Source organism: Stegostoma tigrinum, chromosome 31 (assembly GCF_030684315.1).
Source record: "Stegostoma tigrinum isolate sSteTig4 chromosome 31, sSteTig4.hap1, whole genome shotgun sequence".
NCBI classification, from domain to species: Eukaryota; Metazoa; Chordata; class Chondrichthyes; order Orectolobiformes; family Stegostomatidae; genus Stegostoma; species Stegostoma tigrinum.
Genome location: NC_081384.1, coordinates 37,453,347 through 37,475,616, shown reverse-complemented (window position 1 = coordinate 37,475,616; position 22,270 = coordinate 37,453,347).

Below are 22,270 nucleotides of genomic sequence, written 5' to 3'. Positions count from 1 at the left end.
CACCATTATAAATGTTTCGCTATACTTATCCAAGTGCCCTTGACAATACAGGCTGTAAGATGTGAACCCCGTTATAGAAGAAGACAAGGATGACCCACTCTGCAACAGCTAGATAGTCACAATGCAAGCCTTCTCCAAAAGAACACATGATGACATGGAAGAATGTTCTTATGAACAAGAGTGCATTGAAACATCAGAACTGATGGGTTATATTCAACCCGTTATTATTGAACTCTCATTCAATAGAATGACCAAAGTGGTCGAGACTTTTCCTGCTGCAGAGAGCAGCGGGAGCTGGGTGGAAGTGAGGTCAAAGCAGAGGCGCTGTTGGGAAGGTAAGTGATTACTATTTAAGTTGGTGTGTTCTTAGTCTTGAAGGAAGTGGAATTCTATCAATTCCAAAAGGAAATCAAATGAGAACTCACCAGAAATAGAGACATCTCCAGATCCACCAATCCCAGAGAAAACAGCAATAAACAACATCGAATACAAGACCTGGCACAGCTGGAAGCTAGCCAGGTGATCAAACCTTAACATTCTTGTCTACTGATGCCTTGACCGTCATGTCCAATTCATGGATTGAAGATATCTTTCCACAGCAAGCCATCAAGGTCAGTCTTCTAGTCAGATGTAAACTTTACTGCAGAATAACGTCAACCAGGGGAAGACCCGTATCTACAAAAGTCCTGTCAGATGCGGCACTCACACTCATCTCCGGAAACTGTCCCGTTATGGTGAATGCACAAATTAAGCATCACAAGATCATGGAAAAACTTCAGTTTGTCAGAAATACAAACGGACAAAGTACGTGGAACCCAGGATCAAAAAATAAGGAATGAAAACTTTGATCCCTCTTGAAGATGGGGCTGGGCTTCCAAAGACTCGCTGTGGTGGATGTGCTGGTTCATTTTGAAGATGACCAGGAGTCCTCAGAGGCCATGGACTGAGAGGATCAAGTAATACATAGACGTTAAGCAAGGAACTGAACCCTTGTTCTTTGGATTTGTCATGGAAATGTAGGGAAAATCGTACACCCAAAAAACACAGGACAGTTTTCAAAGAGATACGAGTCCTTTGTGGAAGCTCCAGCATCAGGGAGATGGTGAGCCCAAATAAATCTAGGGCATGTTTAGTGAGAGATGAAATCGGCACAATGTCGCCCAGTGCAAGGCAAGGTCTCCTGCCCACCCCCAGTGGGAGGGTGTGGTTTGTAGAAAGAGGCCACTTTGTGGGCACCAACACGAGCCATGTTTAATGGTGGTGGGTAAGTTAGTGGGTTAAGCTTGAATGAAGTTCACAGCAGTATTGTACTGTTGTTTTATTTAGTTTGCACAAAATGCACATCAAGTGATATTCTTTGACTTGCCAAACTCACCGAAACGGCCTGCCAGACTCAACATGTCCCATTGCACAGTGGTTGTTTCTCGAGCATCTATACTTGATGAATAGCTCTGGGCTCGTTCTGGACTTTTACATTCTACTCTCAATGCTAGCTGTAAAGGGGGACAAAATTCCCAACAGTTGTTGGACATCCCCTGGACTTAAATTCCTTCTCAAGGGAGATGTTATGGGAATTGTAATATTGGATTAATGTCACTGGAACCCCAGGAACCAGGGGCTGCAACTGAGCCAGAAAAAGGCTGTCTGGAGCAGACTGGGGAATAAACAAGTCCGGGGGCAGATGTCTGGGACAGGGATTGGCTCAGTGAAACCAAGAGGAAGACCTCCCATTCATGCTTAAGCTAAAACAATGCAAACCAGTCTACATGAAATCAACAACCTCAACAATTCGAGATAACAAGGTGTGGAGCTGGATGAACACAGCAGGCCAGGCAGCAGAGGAGCAGGAAGGCTGAAGTTTCAGATCTGGACCCTTCTTCGTAAGTGGGGAGAGGAATGGAACTCTGCAAAAAAGAGAGATAGTGGGGGAGGCAATGATGGAAGGGGGATAGAGGAGCAGATAGGTGGAGAGAAGACAGGCAGGTCAAGGAGGTGGGGATGAAACCAGTAAAGGTGAGTGTAGATTGGGAATTGGGATGAGGGTTGGTCAGTGAGGGAGGGAGGGGCAGGCAGGTCAGTGGAAGGGAAAACAGACAGGTGAAGGTGGGGCATGGGTGAAACCATGCCAGTCGGTAGGGAGTGAGGTTTATCCCAACAGCGAAGCCTCTTTTAAAGATGTCTTCCTTGAAGTTACTCTCCTCCCTCCAGAAAGACCTCCGTGTCTCTGTCCCACTGCAACCCTCTGGTCATCTCTTTGGCCCTGAAGCCGTTTGACCACATCCTGAAGAAAACCAGGTATGGCAGCCACATTGCCTCTCAGTACCTGGCTATAGAACAGGATCATCCCCAAAAGGCCCACGGTCTACATTCAGGCCATTCCCAATTTGGTCGCAACTGTGACAACTGCTATACACAGAACATTCAGAGCCTTCAAAGTGATTTTCTCTGCGACTCCTCAAACACACACTCGCAGCAATGCGCCGGCATCTCCTGGCACTACAGTCAAGCCCACCCCAGTCCAGGGCCTCCCTCTCCCAGGCCTGCAAAGGACCTCTCCTGTTTTTCATCCTTTGCAGAATCCACAACCTCAACTCAATTCTACCCCGCCCTATCGGACACTAAACTTACTGGTGCCTGCCACGAAACAGGCATCTGCCACACCCTAAGACCTACCCAGGATCTTCCCCACAACGTGCCTGCCACCATTGACCACGTGGTCACTAGCAGGGCATCCAAGCTCCACGGATCGCGTCACATCCAACATTACCAAGCACGCCACTTCTGGTACAGCGAATGCCATCCACACCACAGATACCACCGTCTCCCATTACCGAGACCGGTAGCACGACTGACAGAGGACTCACCCACCAATGCCACTGCGTCCACCGCCCCCACATTATACACCAGCCCCCCGCCCTGCCGGGTGTACTCCAAACCCCCAGACCACCTCCTCACTGAGGAGGAAGAGTCAGTCCTCAGTAAAGGACTCCCCTTTAAGCCCCTCTACCCGAACAACGAGTACCGCTCATGCCTGGACATTGAACAGGTTTTGCACCGCCACCTCCTCCACAATTATTTCTTTAATTGCGAGTTTAATCCCTTGTCTGATGACCCCTTCTCCCACCTCCAACATACCTCATCATCCTGCTCACCACCCCAAGGCCTCCTACCCTCCCTCGATCTCTATGTCCAACTTCCGTCAAGACTTCAATCACCTCAACCTCTCTACCCCTCCTCCCTCACTCCAACCTCTCCCCCACAGAACGAGCAGTCCTCCACTCCCTCTACTCCAATCCTAACCTCACCATAAAACCTTTGGGAAAGGGAGACACAGTAGCAGCATGGTGCACTGATTTCTACATCCCTGAGGCCAGGTACTAACTCTGACACATCCTATTGTCCCCTTGATAATGACCCCACCCCCTATCCACCAAAGCATCACGTGCCAAACCATCCATGAACTCATCACCTCAGGAGACCTCCCACCCACAGCCTCCAACCTCATCATTCCCCAACCCTGGTCTGCCCATTTCTATCTCCTTCCCAAAATCCACAAATCTGACTGCCCCCGTCAGCCCATTGTCTCCACCTGCTCCCGACCCACTGAACTTGTCTCCAGTTATCTCGGCTCCATTTTCTCCCCCCCTGTCCAGGAGCTTCCCACCTACATCTGCGACACTACCTACACCCTCCACCTCCTCCAAAACTTCCAATTCCTTGGCCGTCGATACCTCATCTTCACCATGGATGTCCAGTCCCAAAATACTTGCACTCCCCACGCAGATGGCCTAAAGACCCTCTGCTGCTTCCAGTCTCTCAGGCCCAACAAGTTCCCACGTCCACCAACACCCTCATCCACTTAGCTGAACTCGTCCTCACCCTTAACATTTCCTTCAACTTCTCCCACTACCTGCAGTGGAATGGGATGGCCATGGGTACTCGCATGGGCCCAAGCTATGCCTACCTCTGTGGGATGCATGAAACTGTCCCTATTCCGCAGCTACACTGGCACGATCCCCCACCTCTTCCTCTGTTAAATTCCCATCAAGAGCTCCAGCAGTTTATTCACTTTACTAACACCTTCCACCCCCAACCTTAAGTTCACTTGGACCATCCCCGATACCCCTCTCTCCTTCCTGGACCTCTGTCTCCATCTCTGGTAACCACATCCACAATAATATCTATATCAAGCCCATTGACTCCCAGAGCTAACGAAAATGCACCCCCTCTCACCCACCTTCTTGCAAGAATGTTATCCTCTATTCCCAATTCTTTCGCATCTGCCCCCAACATGAGGCATTCCACTCCCAGACGTCCTCATTTTTCAAAGACCGCAAGTTCCCCTCCAGTGGTCCAAAACGCCCTTGACTACATCGCTCGCATTTCCCCCAACTTACCCCTCCTTGTAACAACCCCACTAACCTGCGGATCCAACGCATGATTCTCCGCCACTTCTGCCACCTATCATCTGACCCCACTACCAAGGATATATTTCCCTTCCCACCCCTATCTGCCTTCCGGAGGAACTGCTTGCTTCATGAATCCCTTGTCTGCTCCATGCTCCACACTAGCTCCACCACCTCCAGCACTTTTCCCTGCAACTGCACGAAGTACTACACCTGCCCCTACACCTCCCACGCTCACACTCTTCCCAGGCCCCAAGACGACATTCCACATCAAGCAAATGTTCACCTGCACATCTGCTAATATGGTATACTGCATCCGCAGTTGCCAATGTGGCCTCCCCTATATTGGGGAAACCAAGCGGCAGTTCAGAGATCGCTTTGTGGAACACCTACGCTCTGTTTGTGACAAAAGACTGCACCACCCAGTCACAAACCAATTCAACTCCCCCTCCCACTCCTCAGGCAACATGTCCATCCTGGACCCCCTCCAGCACCACAACGATGCCACCCAAATGTCGCAGGAACAGCACCTCATTACACCTGGAAACCCGGCAGCACAATGAAGTCCATTTTGCGACCACAAACTTCCAAATCTCCCTACACCTGACCTCATCCCACAACCAGCCCATCTCATCCCTGCCTCCTTGGCCTGTCCATCTGTCATCCCCCCTGCAAACTCCTCCCTCCTCACTGACCCAACCCCCATCCCAACTCCCCATCTACACTCACCTTCACTTGCTTTAAGCCAGTCTCCTTGAACTGCCCGACTTCTCTCCACCTGTTCGTCTATCCATCTTCAATCACTGCTTCCCCCTCTCCATTTCAGAGTTCCCTTCCCCTCCCCCCACTTATAAAGAAGGGTCCAGACCTGAAACATCAGCTTTTCTGCTCGGCCTGTGTTCCCCCAGCTCCACACCTTGTTATCTCAGACTCCTGCATCGACAATTCCTACTGTCTATCACCAGTTCGAGACCCTTTGGACCCTATAGGTTTCAACCCATTGACTTCCAATCATCGCTCGGGCATGATGTTACTGTATATTGCACACCATTGTGTAATATGCAAACCAGTTTTACCTTGCAACAGGGTAACACCACTATGCAAAAATACACCCATACCAGTCCAAAGGAAATGCCGGGCGTTCCAAACCCATTCTTTCCAATTGAAAATGATTATCACCCACTCCAGTGCTCAGGGAACCCTTTCAGCCCTGAAGGCAGGAACAATAGCTCAGATTTTGCTGGAGATAAAAGGTTGGGGGGTGCTGCAGTGGGCTATATCTGGAGACACCAAGACCAGCTCAAGAGTGTGTGAAGAAGTGCAAAAAGTGAATGAAAAAAGGAGAGAGAAGCAAGACAGAGGAGCGAGTTTCGTGCACTGTGAGGGGGGCACCTCGAAACCAGTACAGCAAGGCCAACTCCTGAGGACCAACTCCGAACCTCCACTTGACATTGAGGTGACCAAAGGCATCCCGGAGATACAACACACCAACTAGGACAACACCCACAACCGCAGCCCGCTCACAAAACCACCACCAGGAGGAAAGCCAGGGATCTCACCAGGCCGGTCCCCCGTGTCCAAGCGCCCGACTATGACTGGTACCTGCAGTCCTGTGCAGACTCCCAGCTATGGCAAGCAACTAGGGACAAGAGCCAGTCAAAATGGCAGTTTCACACCAGGGGTCGGCCTAACGTCGTCGAGTCCTCTAACCCAGCTGCGCTAGTCACAGACAGGGAACATGGGGTTTGGGCACATCAGTGTAGGGCACCTCCAGAGGGAGGGAAGTGGGTTAGAACAGGTACCTCTCTTCCCCTATTAGTTAGTAACACTCACCCATTGTATTTATTTTACCCACTGTATTTAATTCACTTGGAGGCAGTCTCAGTCAGAGACAGGGTGGGGAGGGGGCAGTCTCAATTTAATATTCATTTTGTTTTGTAAATATATCAAATTTGCTCACTGTTTAATAAAATCTGTTTCCTTGGCCTGTGAAACATTTGCCTCCAGTGTTTTTCCACCACTGCACATCATACACATAAACCCAGTGTCAGAGCCAGGCAGCACTCCCTACATCGCTGACAGAAGACAATCCTCTGTTAGATCCTGTGGCTGTGATTCCACTACATGGGGAGGTCTCCAAACATTGATTGTATTAAAATTAGATTCAAAATAGGCTCAGTTGCTGGAGATAGCTGTGTGTACACCACTAGACACTGGCTTCCAGTCATTGACACAGGCTGCCCCATGACCCTTTCTGTACTAGGTCCCCCTTATTGATAGTTATGTCGACAACAGGTGGCTGTGGGGGTTTGGGGATTAGCAAGTTTATAGATGACACAAAGACTGTTTGGGTGGCCTAGTGAGGTTTGGTGGGTGACTTTGGCTAAAAGATATTAACAAAGTGTTGAAAGGGGCAGATAAGCAGCAAATGGAACTTATCCCTAAAGGAAACATGAGGTGATCCTCCTTTCAAAGTGTAATTTGACAAGGAAGTATTCAGTGAATGGCCTGACATGACAAAGTTCTGTGGATCAGAGGGACATTGAAGTGTTTGTCTATAGATCTCTGGAAGCAGAAGACATCTTAGTGAGATGATTGATAAAAAGAAGTGCCCCTTCTTTGATAAAAAGAAGTGGCGCAGTGGTAGTATGGCGCACTGACCTCTACATCGCCGAGGCCAGACGCCAACTCTCCGACACCACCTCCTACCGCCTCCTCGATCATGACCCCACACCCGAGCACCAAACCATCATCTCCAACACCATTCACGACCTCATCACCTCAGGGGACCTCCCACCCACAGCCTCCAACCTCATTGTTCCCCAACCCCGCACAGCCCGTTTCTATCTCCTTCCCAAAATCCACAAACCTGCCTGCCCTGGTCGACCCATCGTCTCAGCCTGCTCCTGCCCCACCGAACTCATCTCCACCTATCTGGACTCCATTTTCTCCCCTTTGGTCCAGGAACTCCCCACCTACGTCCGTGACACCACCCACGCCCTCCACCTCCTCCAGGACTTCCAATTCCCTGGCCCCCAACACCTCATATTCACCATGGACGTCCAGTCCCTGTACACCTGCATTCCGCATGGAGATGGCCTCAAGGCCCTCCGCTTCTTCCTGTCCCGCAGGCCCGACCAGTCCCCCTCCACCGACACTCTCATCCGCCTAGCTGAACTCGTCCTCACACTCAACTTTTCTTTTGACTCCTCCCACTTCCTACAGACAAAGGGGGTGGCCATGGGCACCCGCATGGGCCCCAGCTATGCCTGCCTCTTTGTAGGTTACGTGGAACAGTCCCTCTTCCGCACCTACACAGGCCCCAAACCCCACCTCTTCCTCCGGTACATTGATGACTGTATCGGCGCCGCCTCTTGCTCCCCAGAGGAGCTCGAACAGTTCATCCACTTCACCAACACCTTCCACCCCAACCTTCAGTTCACCTGGGCCATCTCCAGCACATCCCTCACCTTCCTGGACCTCTCAGTCTCCATCTCAGGCAACCAGCTTGTAACTGATGTCCATTTCAAGCCCACCGACTCCCACAGCTACCTAGAATACACCTCCTCCCACCCACCCTCCTGCAAAAATTCCATCCCCTATTCCCAATTCCTCCGCCTCCGCCGCATCTGCTCCCACGACAAGACATTCCACTCCCGCACATTCCAGATGTCCAAGTTCTTTAAGGACCGCAACTTTCCCCCCCACAGTGATCGAGAACGCCCTTGACCACGTCTCCCGCATTTCCCGCGACACATCCCTCACACCCCGCCCCCGCCACAACCGCCCCAAGAGGATCCCCCTCGTTCTCACACACCACCCTACCAACCTCCGGATACAACGCATCATCCTCCGACACTTCCGCCATTTACAATCCGACCCCACCACCCAAGACATTTTTCCATCCCCTCCCCTGCCTGCTTTCCGGAGAGACCACTCTCTCAGTGACTCCCTTGTTCGCTCCACACTGCCCTCCAACCCCACCACACCCGGCACCTTCCCCTGCAACCGCAGGAAATGCTACACTTGTCCCCACACCTCCTCCCTCACCCCCATCCCAGGCCCCAAGATGACATTCCACATCAAGCAGAGGTTCACCTGCACATCTGCCAATGTGGTATACTGCATCCACTGTACCCGATGCGGCTTCCTCTACATTGGGGAAACCAAGCGGAGGCTTGGGGACCGCTTTGCAGAACACCTCCGCTCAGTTCGCAAAAAACAACTGCACCTCCCAGTCGCAAACCATTTCCACTCCCCCTCCCATTCTCTTGATGACATGTCCATCATGGGCCTCCTGCACTGCCACAATGATGCCACCCGAAGGTTGCAGGAACAGCAACTCATATTCCGCCTGGGAACCCTGCAGCCATATGGTATCAATGTGGACTTCACCAGTTTCAAAATCTCCCCTTCCCCTACTGCATCCCTCAACCAGCCCAGTTCGTCCCCTCCCCCCACTGCACCACACAACCAGCCCAGCTCTTCCCCCCCCACCCACTGCATCCCAAAACCAGTCCAACCTGTCTCTGCCTCCCTAACCGGTTCTTCCTCTCACCCATCCCTTCCTCCCACCCCAAGCCGCACCCCCCGCTACCTACTAACCTCATCCCACCTCCTTGACCTGTCCGTCTTCCCTGGACTGACCTATCCCCTCCCTACCTCCCCACCTACTCTCTCTCCACCTATCTTCTTTTCTCTCCATCTTCAGTCCGCCTCCCCCTCTCTCCCTATTTATTCCAGTTCCCTCCCCCCATCCCCCTCTCTGATGAAGGGTCTAGGCCCGAAACGTCAGCTTTTGTGCTCCTGAGATGCTGCTTGGCCTGCTGTGTTCGTCCAGCCTCACATTTTATTATCTTGGAATCTCCAGCATCTGCAGTTCCCATTATCTCTGTCCCTTTTTCAGCAAGGCATAGATTAGAAAAGCAGAGAGGTCATGTTAGAGGTGGTGAGACCACAGCTAGAGTTACTGGGTGCAGTTCTGGTCACCACCTTCCAGGAAGGATGCATTTGCACTTGAGAGGGTGCAGAGGAGGTTCACCAGAATGCTGCTTACGATAGCAAAGTTTAATCAGGAAGAAAGGCTGGGCTACCATCATCCCAGTGCCAAAGAGATCATATGCAGTGTGTTTCAAGAAGTACTGTCTGGTAGCTCTAATTCTCATGATAATAGAATACTTCGAGGTTAGTCATGACTGACATCAGCCTCCCTTGACCCCTTGCCGTTCGCCTACCAGTGCAATAGCTCCATGGCAGAGCCTCTCTCCCTGGGCCCACACTTCCCTGGAACATGGGGGTAACGAGGAGACCTACATTAGGCTCCTACTTATTGACTTCAGCGTTGCCTTTGATGCCATAATTGCAACAAAATGTCTCTGCAAACTCCGAGACCGAGGTCCCAGCTCCTTGTTGTCACTGGATCCTCGACTTCCCGACCCACAGTCCAGCAAAACTAGATGACATCTCAACACTGGCACTCCAAGAAAGCTTCCATAGTCCCTTACAAGTACTCAATGCCTCTACTTCCTCAGGTGCCTAAGAAATTTGTTATGCCCATGAAAGCTCACTAATTTTTAAACAGGTGTACCACAGAAAGCATTCAATACAGATGCATCACAGCTTGACATGGCAAGTGCTCTGCCCAGGACCATTAAAGTAACAGCATTGTGAACACAGCCCAGTGCATTGCACAAGCCAGACTTCCATCCACTGACTCCATCCCTACTTCTCACTGCCTCAGGAAGGCAGCCATTAAATACCCCTCCTGTTCTAGTTAGCATCTCTTCTATTACGCAGAAGATAACAAAGAACTTACATGTACCAACAGATTCTACAACAGCTTCTTCCACATGAAATTTAAAATTTGACGTCCATTCAGAAGTTTCTTCTTGATCTTGCTCTTTGTTCACCTTCTCTGCAGAGAGAACTGTTCTACTATCCTAATGCACACTGGGCTATGATCTACCTGTGCTGCACACAAAAAGCATTTCTCCGTGCCTTGTTACATGCAACAATAAATCAAAGACAGGGATCTGTGTGTTTATTGGAGCACAAGGTTGGGGTGATCTGATTGAGGTGGACAAGATAAGGGGGGGGGTGGGGCATGGACAGAGAGGTTAAGGAGCAGTTGGTCCCGTTTGTTGAAGGAGAAGCAACGGAGGGGACACAAGTAAAAGGTGAGGGGCAGGAGGCTGAGGTAGGGATTTGAGGAAATATGTTTTAATTCGAGGGTGATGGAGGTCTGCAACGTGCTCTTATTGAGGGTGGCCGAGTGAAATTGCCTCACATCTTTTACAAATACCCGGACGAGTACTTGGCATGTCGTAACATTCAAGGTGAAACAGCAAGAACTGCAGATGCTGGAGTCCGGCAACAGTGTGGGTCTGGAGGAACACAGCAGGCCAGGCAGCAGAGGTGCAGGAAAGTTAATGTTCCAGGTCGGGACCCTGCTTCAAAAACCCGAATGCTGCTTGGCCTGCTGTGTTCCTCCAGCACCACACAATGTTGCCTCCGACTCCAGCATCTGCAATTCTTGCTATCTCATAGAGACTTCTCAGTGGGGTTATAACACAAAGGATGCCTACCTTGAACAAGATGCCTTCCTCCCTTTGGAAAGGCCTCAGTGGATCGCTCCCCCTCTGCCCATCTCCTTGGCCCTGAAACTGCTTGACCACAACCTGAAGAAAACCAGGATGTGACAGCCACACTGCCTTTCTCAGTATTTGCGCACAGAACCGGATCATCCCCAAAAGGACCACAGTCCACATTCAGACCATTCCCAATTTGGTCGCAAATCCTTCAAAAATGATTTTCTCTGCGACTCCTCAAAACACACTCGCAGCAATGTGGCGGCATCTCCTGGCACTACAATCAAGCCCACCCCAGCCCAGATCCTCCCTCTCCCAGGCCTGCAAAGGACCTCTCCTGTTTTTCATTCTTTGCAGGATCCACAACCTCAACTCACGATTCTACCTCGCCCTATCGGACAATAAACTTACTGGCAGGTGAGCCAACACCAACCACATCAAGGCTGATGAAATCACTCCCTCTGACATCACTTCCTCTGCCGTCAATGGACCTGCCACCAATATTTCTGATGCAGTCGCTAACTCCGCCCCTCACCCAGGCCAAGCCACCAGCCCTGACAGATCATCACCAAACCAACCCACAGACCTCTGCCACACTGAGGGGAACAGTCAGTCTAACGTAAGGGACTCACCTTCATTACCCTCTTCCCAAACATCAATGAATACCACTCACACCTCGAACAGCTTTTCTGCCACTTTCCCCTCTGCAATTATTTTTTTAATCTCAAGTATAACCAACACCCCTGTCCCCAACTACTCACCCCTTCTCCCACCTTCATCACACCACCCCAAGGCCTCTTAATCTGCTTCAACCTCCATCTCCAACTGCCGATGTGACATTGAGAGGGGTGGAGCGCTGAGGTGATCACTCACTCCAATCTCTCCCCCACCGAACATGCAGCCCTTCACTCCAACCCGAACCTCACTATCAAACCCATGGACAAGGCAGCCACGGTAGTGGTGTGGTGGACCGACCTACATCCCAGGGGCCAGGTGCCAACTCTGACACCACCTCCTATTGCCCCCTTGATCATGCTCCCACCCAACCACCAAAACATCTCCCAGACAACTCGGATAAAGGTGGTGGAGAGGGGAGATGAAGTTCCATGTAACCAAACTCATCCTTACCCTTCATGACTTCGCCTCCAATATTCTATAAATGAAAGGGGTCGCCATGGACACCCGCATGGGCCCAAGCTATACCTGCCTCTTCATAGGATACATGGCACTGCCTCTCTCCCACACCTACACTGGCCCCATCACCCACCTCTTCCTCAGTTACATCAACGGCTGTCGTTGTCATCTCATCTCAGGGGTTGGGGGGTGGGGGCGGCGTTGAGCTTGAGCAGTTCTCCTGCTTTATTAACACCTTCCACCCGGACCATCTCAGATACTTATCTCTTCTTGCTGGGCTCCCCTGCCTCCATCTCTGGTAACCACCTGGAAACTGATACCTATTTCAAGCCCACTGACTGACAGCCACCTAGAATACACCACCTCCCACCCACCTTCCTGCAAGGCAGCCATCCCCTATTCCCAATTTCTCCACCTCTGCCACATCTGCTCCCAAGGTGAGGCATTCCACTTACCGAGATCCCAGACGCCCTTGTTTTTCAAGGATCGCAATTTCCCCTCCACAGTGGTCGCAAACACCTTCAACTGCATCTTTTGCATTTCCCATACCTCAACCCTCACACCCCCTCTCTGAACTCGATGACCTCAGGCTCATCCGAGAAAACAAGCGTTTCCTGGACAGGACCTTCAGCGAGGCCATTACACCAAAGGATACCAGGAGAGAGAAGGGGGATGACAATGAGAAAAGAAGAGATGCTTGAAGTACAAGAGACCCCAGGGGAAGTACCTATTGGAAACTGTCGAGACAGACGACTCTGCCAGTCTGTGGGGCAGGCAGGTCTGCGAGTCCAAAATTGGCGTGGAGGCAGACATCATGGAGAGCAGTGGTAATAGGGGACTCCATAGTGAGAGGGACTGAAAGGGGTTTCTGCGGCAACAGGCGGGATTTGAGGATGGTGTGTTGCCTTCCTGGTGCCAGGATCCAAGACGTCATTGACAGATTGCAGGGAATCCACAAGGGCGAAGGTGAAGAGCCAGAGGTGGTGGTACACATTGGCACAAATGATGTCAGGAAGAGGAGGAGGGGCATTCTACAGCAGGACAGAACTCAGAAGGCAGCTGAAAAGCAGGACTTCCAGGGTGGTTACCTCCAGTTTGCTTCCAGTTCCTCGGGCTGGAGGGGGCAGGAACAGAGGGATAATGGACTTGAACGGCTGAGGAACTTGTGCAGGAAGCAAGGATTTAAATTCTTGGATCACTGGGGTATGTTTTGGGGTAAGGATAAATTGTACAAGAGGGATGGGTTGCACCTTAATAGGTGGGGGACCAGCTTTCTGGCAGGCAGGTTTGCCACTGCAACACAGGTGTGTTTAAACTAAGTAGTCGGGGGTAGGAACAAATGGGAAATTTAAGAATGAAGTTGAAGGGAAGTGAGAATAAGTTAAAAAAGATGACAGAATCAATGGAGCAGAAAACTCAAGAAGGGATCGTACACAGTGAAACAGGGATTGAAAGGAAGGGTGAGGGGAGTAACGAATTACAAGTATTATATTTCTTATGCTTTGTGCATTCATATAAGGTGGATGAGCTTGAGGCTCAGTTTGAAATTGGTAGGTACAATGTTGTGGGGATAACAGATGTGGCTTCAAATGGACAGGGCCTGGGAAATGAATATTGCAGGCTATAAGTGCTATCGAAAGGACAGACTGATGGGCGGGGGGGGGGGGGGTGGCCTTGTCATTGAGGAATGATATAGAGTCCCTTGCGAGGCGGAGGGTGGGGTGTGTGTCATAGAATCAGGAAATGTGGAGTCACCGGATAGAGCCGAGAAATTCTCAGGGTAGAAAGACCCGAATGGGAGTTATCGACAAGCCCCTAAAACAGTAGTCAGGATATAGGGTGTAATCAGGAGTTGAAATTGGCCTGTTGCAAAGATATTACTACAATTGTTATGGGGGAATTTCAACATGTGGGTAGACTCGGAGAATCAGGATGGTACTGGACTCCACGAAAGGGAGTTTGTGGAGTGCCGAGACAGATTCTTAGAACAGCTTTTACTGGAGCCACCAGGGAGAAGGCAATTCTGCTGTTGTGCAACGAACCGGATTTGATCAGGGACCTCAAAGTAAAGGAGCCATTAGGAGGTAGTGACCATAATGATAAGTTTTAATCTGCAGTTTGAGAGGGAGAATCGAAGTGTCAGTATTACAGTTGAACAAAGGGACCTATGGAGCTGTGAGGGAGGAGCTGGCCAAAGTTCAAAGTTCAGTGGTACAATACCCTATCAGGGATGGCAGTGGAACAGCAATGGCAGGTACTTCTGGATATAATGCAGAAGGTGCAGGATCAGTTCATTCCAAAGAAGAAGATCGATCCTCAGGGGAGGCAGGGGCGGCCATGGCTGACGAGGGAAGTTAAAGACTATATTAAAGATAAAAGAATAGTAGTAGAAAATGGCAAAGACGAGTGGGAAGCTGGAGGACTGGGAAACTTTTAAAGAGCAACAGAAGATAACTAAAAGACAATATGCGGAGAAAAAAGGTACGAAGGCAAACTGGCCAAAAAAAAGATGGTAGTAAAAGCTTTTTTAGGTATGGGAAAAGAAAAAATGGTTGAGACTAAAATTGGGCCCTTGAAGACAAACGGGTCAAGTTATTATGGTGAACAAGGAAATGGCAGAAGTTGAATAGGTAATTTGGATCTGTCTTACTAGGGAAGTCACAAGCAATCTCCCAGATGTAATAGTGGCTGAAGGACCTAAGGTAATGGATGACCTGAAGGGATTATATATTAGGCAGGAAATGGTGTTGGATAGATTGTTAGGACTGAAGGCTGATAAGTTCCCAGGACCTGATGGTCTGCATCTTAGGGTACTTAAGGAGGTGGCTCTAGAAATCGTGGACACATTGGAAAGTGATTACCAATGTTCTATAGATTCAGGATCAGTTCCTGCGGATTGGAGGGTGGCTAACGTTGTTCCACTTTTCAAGAAAGGAGGAGAGAGAAAACAGGAAATTATAGACGGGTTATCCTGACGTCAGTGGTGGGAAAGGTGGAGTCAATTATATAAAACAAAATTACGACACTTTTGAATAGCAGTAACTGGATAAGTCAGAGTCAGCATGGATTTATGAAGGGGAAATAGTGCTTGACTAATCTTCTGGATTTTTTTGAGGATGTAAGATGGACAAGGGAAAGCTAGTGGATGTAGTGCACCTGGACTTTCAGAAAGCCTTTTTGATAAAGTTCCACATAGGAGATTGGTGAGCAAAATTAGGGCAGCACATGGTATTGGGAAAAAAATATTGACTTGGATTGAAAATTGGCTGGCTGACAGGAAGCAAAGAGTGGTGATAAACAGGTCCCTTTCGGAATGGCAGGCAGTGACCAGTGGGGTACCACAAGGTTCGGTGTTGGGACCGCAGCTGTTTCCATCTATATCATTAATGTATATTGAAGGCATTAAAAGTAACATTAGCAAATTTGCTGGTGATACAAAGCTGGGTGGCAGTGTGAAATGTGAGGAGGATGTTATGAGAATGCAGGGTGACTTGGACAGGCTAAGCAAGAGGACAGATGCATAGCAAATGCAGTTTAATGTGGATAAATGTGAGGTTATCCACTTTGGTGGCAAGAACAGGAAGGTAGATTACTATCTAAATGGAGTCAAGTCAGGTAAAGGGGAAGTACAATGAGATCTAGGTGTTCTTGTACATCAATCAATGAAAGCAAGCACGCAGGTACAGCAGGCAGTGAAGAAAGCTAATGGCATGCTGGCCTTCATAACAAGAGGCATTGACTATAGGAGCAAAGAGGTCCTTCTGCAGCTGTACAGGACCCTGGTGAGACCACATCTGGAGTATTGTGTGCAGTTTTGGTCTCCAAATTTGAGGAAGAACATTCTTGCTATTGACGGAGTGCAGCATATGCTCACGAGGTCAATTCCCAGAATGGCAGGACTATCATATGTTGGAAGATTGGAGCGACTGGGCTTGTGTACACGAGTTTAGAAGGATGAGAGGGGATCTGATTGAGACATACAAGGTTAAGGGATTGGACACTCTGGAGTCAGGAAGCATGTTTCCGCTGATGGGCGAGTCCAGAAGCAGAGGACACAGTTTAAAAATAAGGGGTAGGCCATTTAGAACAGAGTTGAGGAAAAACTTCTTCACCTAGAGAGTGGTGGATATATGGAATGCTCTGCCCCAGAAGGCAGTGGAGGCAAAGTCTCTGGATACTTTCATGAAAGAGATGGATAGAGCTCTTAAAAGATAGTGGAATCAAGGGTTATGGGGCTAAGGCAGGAGCAGGATACTGATCATGGCTGATCAGCCATGATCATAATGAATGGTGGTGCTGGCTCAAAGCACCAAGTGGCCTACTCGAGCACCTATTGTCTTTTGTAACAAAGACAAAAATCCCCCTTTTCCTCACGTACAACCCCACCAACATCTGGATTAAACACATCATTCTCTGCCACTTCTGCCACCTGCAATCTGACCCCACTATTAAGGATATATTTCCCTTCCCCACCCTTATCTACCTTCCAGAGGGACCCCTCTCTCTGACTCCCTTGTCTGCTCCACATTCCCAACCTGGCCCTTTTCCCTCCATCCGCAGTGAGTTCTCCACCTGCCCCTACAGCTCCCCCCTCACCCCCTTCCCAGGCCCGAAGAACACCTTCCACTTGAACAGATGTTCACTTACACATCTGCTAACGCGGTATACTGTATCCACTGTTCCCGATGTGGCCTCCTCTACATCGGGGAAGCCAAGCAGTGGTTCAGACACCGCTTTGTGGGACACTGACGCACCATTCGCGACAAATGACTGCACTCCCCAGTCACGAACCACTTCAACTTCCCCTCCCACTCCTTGGACGACATGTCCATCCTGGGCCTCCTCCACTGCCACAATGATGCCACCCGGAAACTGGAGGGAGGAACAGCACCTTATATTCCACCTAGGAACACTGCAGCCCAACGGTCTCAATGTGGACTTCACAAGCTTCAAAATCTACCCCCCCCCCCCCCGACCTCATCTCCTTGACCAGTCTGTTTTTTCTCCCACCTACCTGCTCCTTGCACCTCACTGACCAACTCCCAACCCCACTAGTCTCATTCCTACCTCCTTGAGCAGTGCGTCTTGTCTCCACCTGTCTGTTCCTCTATCCACCTTCTATCATCACCTCCCCGCCTCTACTTCAGAGCCCGCCCCCCCCCCACCTTCCCTTCCCCCATTCCTGAAGGAGGGTACAGGCTGAAACAGCAGCTTTCCTGCTCCTCTGATGCTGCCTGGCTTGCTTTGTTCTTCCAGCTCCACACCTTGTTATCTCAGGCTCCAGCATCTGCAGTTCCTCCTACCACTGGATTTAGTGCTGTGCACTAAGACAGGGGCCAATAATGGAGCTTAAAGTGAAGGAACCTTTAGGAGGCAGTGATCATAATATGACAGAATTTACTCGGCCATTTGAGAGGGAGATGATCGAATCAGAGGAAACGGTATTACAGCTGAATAAAGGTGACTACAGAGGTATGAAGGAGGAGCTGGGCAGAATTGACTGGGAGAGGAGCCTGGCAGGAACGACAGTAGAACAACAATGGCAGGAGTTTCTTGGAGTAATTCAGGAGACAGCAAAAATTCATCCCGAGGAAAATAAAGCATGAGACAGGGAGGATGAGGAAACTGTGGCCGACTAAGCAAGTCAGGGATGGCATAAAAGCAAAAGAAAAAGCACAAAATATAGCAAACGGCAGTGGGAAACTAGAAGATTGTAATCTTCCCAAAGATCAACACGGTGACAAAATAGAAATGAGGGAGAAGATTTAATGAGGGTAAGCTAACCAGTAATATAAATGAAGACTGTAAGAGTTTGGTTAGATATCTAAAGGGCAAAAGAGGACATTGCACTGCTGGAAAATAACAGTAGAGAGATAGTATTGGGGAAACAAGGAAATAGCTGAGGAGCTGAATAAATTACTATGTGACTGTCTTCATGGTAGAAGACACGAATAACATCCCGACAATTCGAGAGAGTCGGGGCAGACTGTAGTCGATTGGGGATGATCCGGTTCCGTAGGCAGTTAGTCGACATTCAAGCCTTCCCAATTTGGCACCAAACGTGACCAGCTGTACACCCAGAACATTCAGACCCTTCAGAAGCATTTCTCCATGCGAGTCCTGAAACAGACACTCGCAGCCATGTGCCAGAATCTCCAGGCACTGCAATCCAACCTGCCCCAGCTCAGAGCCTCCCTCTCCCAGACCTGCAAAGGACCTCTCCTGTTTTTTTCCACCCACAACCTCCACAGCCAGCAACCCCAGAGAAGACAGCCACAGTGAGCCCTGCCGAATCTTCACCATCCCCCCCAGACCTCCCACTGAGGACGAACAGTCAGTCCAAAGCAAGGGGCTCACATTTGTCCCCCTCCACCCACACATCAACGAATACCAGTCACGTTTGGAAATCGAGCAGTTTTTTCACCGCCTTCGCCTACCTCACCCCAACTCCTTGACCTGTCCATCTTCCCTGGACTGACCTACCCCTCCCCACCTCCACTCTCCTCTCCACCTATCTTTTCTCTCCATCTTCAGTCCACCTCCCCTTCTCTCCCTGTTTATTCCAGAACCGTCTCCCCATCCCTGAAGGAGGGTCTAGGCCCGAAACGTTAGCTTTCGTGGAAGCTTCAGTGGTGGTTTTCAGGAATCGCTAGAGTCAGATGTCTCAGAGGACTGGAAAATCACTAACATTAAAGGAAATAAGGCAAAAGACAGAAAATTACAGGCCAGTTCGCCACACCTCAGTTGCAGATGAGATTTGAGTCCATTGTGAAGGATGAGATTTCTGAATATCTGGAAGTTTAAAGTAAAATAGGATAAGGTCAGCATGGTGTCATCAAGGGAAGGTCATGCCTGCTCAAATTCTTTGAGGTGATGACAAGCAGGTAGACCAAGGAGAGCCAGTGGATGTTATCATGTGGACTTCAAGGCTTTTGACAAGGTGCTGCACAGGGGGCTGCTGACTAAGATAAGTGCCCCTGGTGTTAGAGGCAAAATGATTGCATGGATAGAAGAATGGCTTTCTGGCAGAAAGCAGAGAGTGGGGATAAAAAGATCTCTCTCAAGATGGCACCCAGTGACTAGTGGTATTCCACAAGGGCCAGCGTTGGAAACACACCTTTTCACTTGGTACGGTAATGATCTAGATGAAAGAACTGTGGGCATTCTGGCTCAGTTTACAGACGATACAAAGATATGTCGAGGGATAGGTAGTATTGAGGTGGTGGGGAGGCTGCAGAAGGATTTGGATAGGTTAGGAAAGTGGGCAAAGAAGTGGCAGATGGAGTACAATGTGGGAAAGTGTGAGGCCATGCACTTTGCTAAGATTAGAAGCATGGACTATTTTCTAAATGGGGAGAAAATTCAGAACTGTGAAGTGCAAACAGAATTGAGAGTTCCAGTCCAGGATTCTGTCAGGTTAGCAGGCAGCACCCTGACTTAGTGTTTCAGGCCATTGCCTCACAGCGCCAAGGACCCAGGTTCAATTCCACCCTTAGGCGACTGTGTGGAGTTTGCACATTCTCCCCCTGCCTGTGCGGGTTTCCTCCCACCATCCAAATATGCACAAGTTAGGTGTCTTGGCCATGCTAAATTGCGTGTAGTGTTCAGGGATGTGTAGATTAGGTGGGTTATAGGGTGATGTGTCTGGGTGGAACGCTCTGATGGTTGGTGTGGACTTGTTGGGCTGAAGGGCCTGTTTCTACACTGTGGGGGTTCTATGATATATTGCAGTAAACTTGCAGGTTGAGTCAGTAGTCAGAAAAAAATTCCAACATTGGTGCTTGTTTTTTGCAAGGACTTCAATATGAAAGCAGGGATGTACTACTGAGACTTCAAATGTGGCCTAACCAGGTCCTGATTAGAGTATTGGTAGGACATGACATTAAATCAATGGAAAGAAACGAATGAGGGTGAGATGGTGTAGAATCTGTGCAGATAGAACTGAGGAACCACAAAAGGTTTAAAAAAGAGAAAGCATAGTTGGAGTGGTGTACAGGCCTCCAGTTTGCAGGAGCTGGGACGCAAGATACAACAGGAGATAGAAAAAATGTGGAAGAAAGGCAAAGTCACAGTGATCATGGGGGATTTCAATATGCAAGGGGACTGGGAAAATCACATTGGTAGTGGATTGCAAGAAATGGAGTCTGTGGAATGTCTCAGGGATGGCTTTTTGGAACAATTAATGGTGGAGCCTACAAGGGAACAGGCAACACTGGATTTCACAGCTCTACAGTCCATACCAGCCCTTAGCCCCACCAGGTCTTCACCGTCCCCCCAGACCTACCCCTCACTGGGAGGCCAAACCATCTTCAGGAAACAACTCATCTTCATCCCCCTGGATCATGACCCTACCCCCAACCACGAAATCATCTTCCAGACCATCCCTAACCTCATCATTCCCCAACCCTGCCCCACCCATGCCTATCTCCTTCCCAAAATCCATAAACTCAACTGTTCTGGTCAGCCCATTGTCTGCTGCTCCTATGCCACTGAACCTATCTCTGCTTACCTGGGTGATCTTCTCCCCTGGTCCAGAAAATCCACCTACATTCAGGACACCATCCCATACCCTCCACCCCCATGATCTCCAATTCCCTGGCCTCAACCTTCACCTTCACAAGGGACACCCAGTCCCTGAATATTTGCATTCCCCATGCAAAAAAAAAAAATTGCCCGAAAGCCCTCTGCTTCTTTCTCTCCCGTAGGCCCAAACACCTTTATCAGCCTAACCAAACTCATCCTTAACTTCTTTCAACTCCTCCCCATTCCTACGGACCAAAGGGGTGGTCATGGGAACCTGCATAGGTCCCAAGCTCTGCCTAGCTCTATGTAAGATGCATGAAACAGTCCATCTTCCACTGCCACACCGGCTCCTGCTCCCACCACCTCCTTAGCTTCATTGAAAAAAAAAGTGCCAAGTGCCGGTAAATGGATGGGGGTGAGGTTGAGGGGGTGTTTCTGACACATCGGTGCAGACTCAAAGTGGGCCAAAGGACCTGTTCTCCACTATGATTCAGTGATTGAGACACAGGAGACCAGTAAAGGGCTGCTACACCAATCTACAGCTCAGTAACATCAGATCCTTACCTCCCTGTCCAGGTTGTTTCACATGCTCTGGATACTGTTGTTGGCCAGGGGCTGCTCCCATAGAAACAGCAAGCCTCTGATCACAAGTTACCCAAACACCAGCCACGGGCTCTCACCTGATCAGCTCTGAGGATGGCAGAAGGTGCCCGTCCTTATTGAGGAGGAAGGATAATGAAGTAATCCTAGAGACGTCCCTGGCCTGAGCCTACAGGGCGAAGATACCGGAGCTCAGATAAGCTGAGAACCAACAAAGAACAAGCCCCCACACTTTGGGAGGATAAGGAAAAGAATAAAACAAAGATTTGTGCCCGATCAATGAAAACTCCAGAGAGCAACCTGGGCAAAGCCACAAGCCCCCCACTTGGAGAAAACCTGGAAGAAACACCCAGCTAATGTGAATCTCTATTCTGAGATTAGCTTTTATTTTTATTGACTGTTCAGGAATGTCACGCTTAGTCAGTTGTGCATTTGAATTGCAGGCCTTTTCCTAACCAGATGGTGTGAACCTTGTCTGTTTTAACTGAACTAACAAATGGTAGTGATTGATGTGACGGTTATCCTGGCCCAATCAGGGAGCTCTGGCTAACAGAAACAGGGAGATGGTGTTCCTTGTTCAGGGTACTGACTCCAGGCTGGTTGGTCAGAGCCAGGGTACTGTGGCAGAGACGATGCTCCCTTCGGGCAGAGAGAGTTTATGTTTAAGCCATGAGAGCCTGCTATTGCTGCCATCACCTGGGCTCCAGCCAGATCTGGTCCTACTCCTGCTTGGGCCTATAAACAGCTGCTGTCCTGGCCCTATTTTGAACTGGGATCACTGTTGGCTGTGACTGCATCCCACCTTAAGGCTCCTGGCCAAGGGCCTAGGGGTTAAAAGACCCACCCCACACCTGGATATGACCATTGAAGCCTTCAGCCAAGGCCATAGTTTGTGTGGTGAACCCATCAGCCATTGAGGCTGCAGTCAGAACGTACAGGAAGGCTGTATTTCTCCTGTGGTCTGAGCAAGCGGTACACCTGGCTGTGGAGAAGGGGCTCACTGAGGGCAGGACATGTTAA